This window comes from Ovis canadensis, chromosome 2, assembly GCF_042477335.2.
Source record: "Ovis canadensis isolate MfBH-ARS-UI-01 breed Bighorn chromosome 2, ARS-UI_OviCan_v2, whole genome shotgun sequence".
In the NCBI taxonomy this organism is placed as follows: domain Eukaryota; kingdom Metazoa; phylum Chordata; class Mammalia; order Artiodactyla; family Bovidae; genus Ovis; species Ovis canadensis.
Window position 1 is genome coordinate 139873789 of NC_091246.1, and position 6124 is coordinate 139879912.

Below are 6124 nucleotides of genomic sequence, written 5' to 3' on the forward strand. Positions count from 1 at the left end.
GAAGCAGGGAAACGGTTCACCGAGTTTGGTCAAGAGAGCATGCTGGTCATAACAAACACTCTTTTCCAGCAACACAAAAGATGACTCTACACATGGACATCACCAGATGGTCAATTCCAAAATCAGATTGATTATATTCTTTGCAGCCAAAGATGGAGTCAGCAAAAAGAAGGCCTGGAGCTGACTGTGGCTAATATGAGCTCCTTATTGCAAAACTGAGGCTTAAATTGAAGAAAGTAAGGAAAACCACTATGCCATCCAGGTATGACCTAAATCAGTTCCTTGATGCTTATACATTACAGGTGATTAACAGATTTAAGGGATTAGATCTGGTAGACAGAGTGCCTGAAGAACTATGGAAGAAGATTCATAACATTATACAGGAGGCAGTGACCAAAATCATCCCAAAGAAAAAGAAATGCAAGAAGACAGTGGTTGTCTGAGGAAGCTTTACAAATAGCTGAGGAAAGAAGAGAGGCAAAAAGCAAAGGAGAAAGGGAAAGATATATCCAACTGAATGCAGAGTTCCAGAAAATAGCAAGGAGAGATAAGAACATCTTCTTTTTTTGTTTTTAAATTACTCTGTCTTCCTCTCCTCCCAGGAGATTATACCCTGACACAAAGTGTCAACATCAAGCAAAAAGCAGTGAATGAGAAAGTTTTTAAATAGTAAATTCTGTTTATAAAAATTATGTATTAAGTTTCTGTGAATCTAATTTATTTTATTTCCTACTTTTTATTTTGAAAAATTTCAAACCCACCAAAAAGTTGCCAAAATGGTACAAGGAACACACAAATGGCTATCACCTAAGTTCACCAATTGTGAACATTTTGCCACATTTGTTTTCTTTTTCAGTGTATGTATATATGTCCATTATTATTTCTTGTCTGGCTGAATTATGTAAGAGAAAGTTGCACACATCATCACTCTTTATCCCTAAAAACTTCAACATCTATCTCTTAAGAACAAGAATACTTTTTCATAAACCACAACATATAATTATCAAATGTAGAAAATTTAATAATGGTATAATACTACTATCTAGGAGTTCAGCCCTGTGCATCTATTTAAATATTTGAAGGAAGAATCTGCATTTGGCTTTGGTTTACATAATCTAAAAATACGATTTTACTGCAGTTTCACCAAAATCCACATCAATAGGGATGGGTGGTGGACTCAAGAAAATGCTTCCCCCCCTTATTTAATTTATTTCATTTATAAAACACAGATACCACTAATAATATCAATTAGCCAAAGGAATTAACTGATGAACTATAATGTTCAAATCATTGAGAAAATACTGGGGGTGTGTTCTATAGCCACAAAGATCATGCCTAGCTTGAGATAACTCCCAGGGCCACGGCACAATCTTTTGATATAGTTTGATTTCCTGAGGACTCACATATAGGGACAGTACCAATCCAGCTTCTTCTGTGGGTGTGTTTATTATAGATAACCAGTTCAGAATAAGAGCTGAGATGAAGTTGAAATGGAACCCATAGCTCTTTGTTGTGTTTTTAAAGGGAGAGGCATGTGCTTATACATTTATCAACAAGCAGACATATGATGTGCAAAGCCGTTGGCTTAAGAGCATCTATATTCCTGCATCCCAGGAATCTCAGCTCTGCCTGACAACAGCTGAAGTCCAGGGTCAACTTGAGATGAATTACACCAACATGACTGGAATACACCCAAAGGTATACCTTCTCAGTGACCCACCAAAGCCAAATCAGTGCCCTGGAATTTGTGCCTTTCCTGGTTGTGGTTGTTTTTCTGTGACATTAAGAGGACATCCAGTCTCTTGCCAAAAGGGATTTGTCCTTTTTATCTAGTCAGGAGAGTGCTTCAGCTATTTGCATTTCTGAATTGCTTAGCTGCCCAAGCATGCTCTGTGTGTGCTGTTTGAAATGTGTCATTGAGGCACGTGACTGCTGTTCTCAAGCTGATGTTGGACTTTCTCCAACAAATATGGATTATGTTAAAGTCGGTTCTGAATTGATGAGGATATGTTAATAACTCCCAGATGGGCATCTCTGTGCTCTCCAGCAGGGAAATGCAAGCAGTCTATGGCAGGAGCAAGTGTTTGGCAGGTCCATCATTCCGTCATTAAAGGCCACATTATTACTTACAACTGTGCTTGCATGACAATGGCTGCGATGAGCCCAGCCTCACAGTCATCAGCACAAGAAATGTGCTTCTAGGTAGATTGTTTTCCAGGTAGGGAAAAATGTTTTGTATGAAATCTCCCCCTTCCTAGCCCTGAATAAGATATTATTCAGGAGGTAGAGTGAGAGGTGGAGGGGTCTATCCTGGTCCTCAGAGACCCAGGAGAAGGCAAAGATATGTAGCTAGGGATATATGTCTAAGGACCCCTGTTCAGAACAGCCCTTGCTCAACAAAGCAGCTTTTCTCAGTGGCTGTCCTGAAGGGTGTCCTTCAATGCCGACTTCTGCCCTAGCAAGTTCCAATTGGTAGAATAATTAACATTAGAGTTGTTTACATTGTGGGTGCAGCTTCCATTAATGGCATATTTTCCTTGTCTTTGATTCTTAAGCTATAGGATATGATTGTTTTACAATTGTGTTTTCGAAAAGGAAATTAAAGAAGTGCATCTTCTATAATTGCATTTCTTTTTTTTAATTTTTATTTTTACTTTATTTTACTTTATAATACTGTATTGGTTTTGCCATACATTGACATGAATCCACCACGGGTGTACATGCGTTCCCAAACGTGAACCCCCCTCCCACCTCCCTCCCTATAACATCTCTCTGGGTCATCCCCGTGCACCAACCCCAAGCATGCTGTATCCTGCATCGGACATAGACTGGCGATTCGATTCTTACATGATAGTATACATGTTTCAATGCCATTCTCCCAAATCATCCCACCCTCTCCCTCTCCCTCTGAGTCCAAAAGTCTGCTATACACATCTGTGTCTTTTTTGCTGTCTTGCATACAGGGTCATCATTGCCATCTTTCTAAATTCCATATATATGTGTTAGTATACTGTATTGGTGTTTTTCTTTCTGGCTTACTTCACTCTGTATAATCGGCTCCAGTTTCATCCATCTCATCAGAACTGATTCAAATGTATTCTTTTTAACGGCTGAGTAATACTCCATTGTGTATATGTACCACAGCTTTCTTATCCATTCATCTGCTGATGGACATCTAGGTTGTTTCCATGTCCTGGCTATTATAAACAGTGCTGTGATGAAAGAATCAGTATATTTGATGTTAAATACCCATGTGACAGGGACTCCCCTGAAGCTCAGATGGAAAGAATCTTTCTGCAATACAGGAGACTGGGGTTTGATCCCTGGGTCAAGAAGATACCCTGGAGAAGGAAATGGCAACCCTCTCCAGTATTCTTGCCTGGAGACTCCCATGGACAGAGGAGCCTAGTGGGCTATAGTCCATGAAGTCACAGTGAGTTGGATGCTACTAAGCGACTAACACACACACACACACCCATGTGACAACTATTACCTAGGCATATGCAGTCATAAACTATGTGGCTGTTACAGTTAATTGTGATGAAATTGGATATTAAGATGAAAGGGAATAATTTGACAGACAAGAATCATTTTGGTGACCGTACAGGTACGGCTACGAATTTGTCAGATTTCAAAGTGGTGAGAGGCAACAGGGTCTCCATTTGCAGAGGAAAAACTACATGTGCATGTCTTTTACTTAGGATGTAAAATAATCTTTCATCCCAATGTATGTGTTACAGTGAGAATGACCGAGCACAATAAAAAGTAATTGAAAACATTCAGTTGCAGATGATACACTTTCTCTTTGCTCTTGGTCCCTATTTCAGTAACAAGTAATCCAGCCACAGCAAGTCCCCTTCCTTCCCAGTCAGGTATTTTTATGATGTCATTTCATCTGCATGGGCATATCTATATGTTCTCTTTTCCTTTTCAGCAACTCCAAGAAATATAAAAGTATAAAACCACATCTGCCAATACCATTAGGACAAACCATTTAGGATTTCATTTTATACAAGGCAGCAGCACTGAATGCCATTGATTCCCAGCATGCCCTGGTACTTTTTAATGCTAACAGTCGGGATTTTAAAACTTTTCATTATAAGTCATTTTAAAATACCTTAAGATCAGCAAAAGATTTCACAGAGCTTCTGCATTGAGGTCTGCCTGAAGAGGGGTTGTATGGGTGTGGGACCATGACAGTGAACAACTTAGATATTCCAAAAGGGTGAAGATAATTTAGCTCACAAGGTTGACTGTAAGGCATGGCCATAGAGCTCCCTGAAGGCTGCAGCTTCCAGACCATCTGCACAGAGGGAGAAGGATTTTTGCCATCACCTGCCTGCAAACTATCCTAGTCCTTTGATAGTGCCATGCTTCCTTCTGTGAAGTGTGACAGTCCAAGAGTTCACCAACCCTGAAAATTATGTGTTTACTGAGTATGCCTTTGACCCACCCTAACATGTAATGTAATGTAATGTAATGTAATGTAATGTAATATAATGTAATGTAAAAGACAGCCCAGTGGATTCAGATCCACTAACCTCAATGTAGGATTGTTAGGCCTCCTTGCCTGAGCTACCCAGGCAACAAAAAAGGGAAATTGCTGCTTAAAAGACACTGTTAGTTTATTGACCCTGAGTGTTTCTTAAGACTTCAAATATACTTTTGTATCATTAATATTTTATTAAAGAACCTCAATTAATGAATTTCTGTTTGTAGAAAGTTTGGGGAGTTGGCAGGTGCAATAGAAATAGAAGATACTCTGTTTTAATGGCCATTAAGTTGAAACTTTCTGAGATACTATAAAACCCCAATTAGTTAGCTGAATATCACCAGTGGTTCATCATTGTCATTAGGTATTAATTAGGCAGCTACAGAGTGCTAGACTCTCTGTAAAACTCACAAAAGCTACTGTCACCGTTTGGGGAAAACTTATACTTTCAGGGGTAGTGATCTTTGTTGTTGCTACATTACCATTTGTAATGAGCATTTGTGGAATGAAGGACTTGGTATTTTGAAAGAGCTCTACAGTCTTTAATTACAGCTTCAATAGCTCATAGCACACAATGTTACATTTACAGAAAAGGAAACCAACTTTGAAAGAGGTTATGTAGCCAAGCAGACATTGCCGTCAAGGCTTTTTGATACCCTTTTAAATGTTATGTCACCTCTGACAGAACACACCCTGACAATTCAAAACAATATAAAAAAGGAGAGTTTGAGAGAGACCCTTGTGTAAAAGCACTGATGGTATTAATCAGAGATCAACACAGAGGTGAAGGGGTGAATTTTCTGATTTTCTTTCTCTACCTTTTACCACATAGGACAATATTCTTCTTATGATGGCACTCAACTTTCTGGATTGTTAAAAAGAAGCTTATAAGAGCAATTGAAAGTAATATGGGCTTTTTAATATTGTGACACTTAATGCTACATAAAACCTTTGTTTCCTCCAGGTTTATTGAGCTGGTGTATTAGATTTCCCGCTGTATGAGCAGGAAGATTATGGTGGCTTAGGTCTAAGTATACTTTGGGGAGGCATTTTGTATTTTCTCTATAAATAGTCTTTCTAAAACAACACAATTGTGTAACTATTAATGTTTATATTGCATTATATATCTTCCAAAGTTTACTATGCATAGTAGAGAGTATGGTAACCAAAGGAAATGCTTTTGTCTATGAAAAAGGCTGGAAATTGTCATTATCAAAGTAAATCTATTTTACTTATTATTTCATCAGTAGGATTTTCATGCTTTCGTGTTACATTCCAATATTACATTATTATGTCTGTAAGCTTCTAGGGGCTAAAATTTGTATGTATATATACATACATCCACCTGCATGGATGTGCTACAGCAGAACTGAAAGACTAACTTTAAAATGAAAATAATGACATTTAGGTGAATCCAGAATGGGCAGAAAAACTTGAAAAATGTTAGTTTCAAGTATAATGGTTTTTATAGATTAAAAAATTTGATTAAGAGGGCTATTGTTCAGAGCATGCATCAAAGCTTATTTTTTATACTGAAATAATTTCTCAACCTTAATGAAACTAACCATATCATTAATTCCCTTATTAAAGGTACAGAATCACTCTCAAAAGTGCAGGGGAAGTTATAGCCCT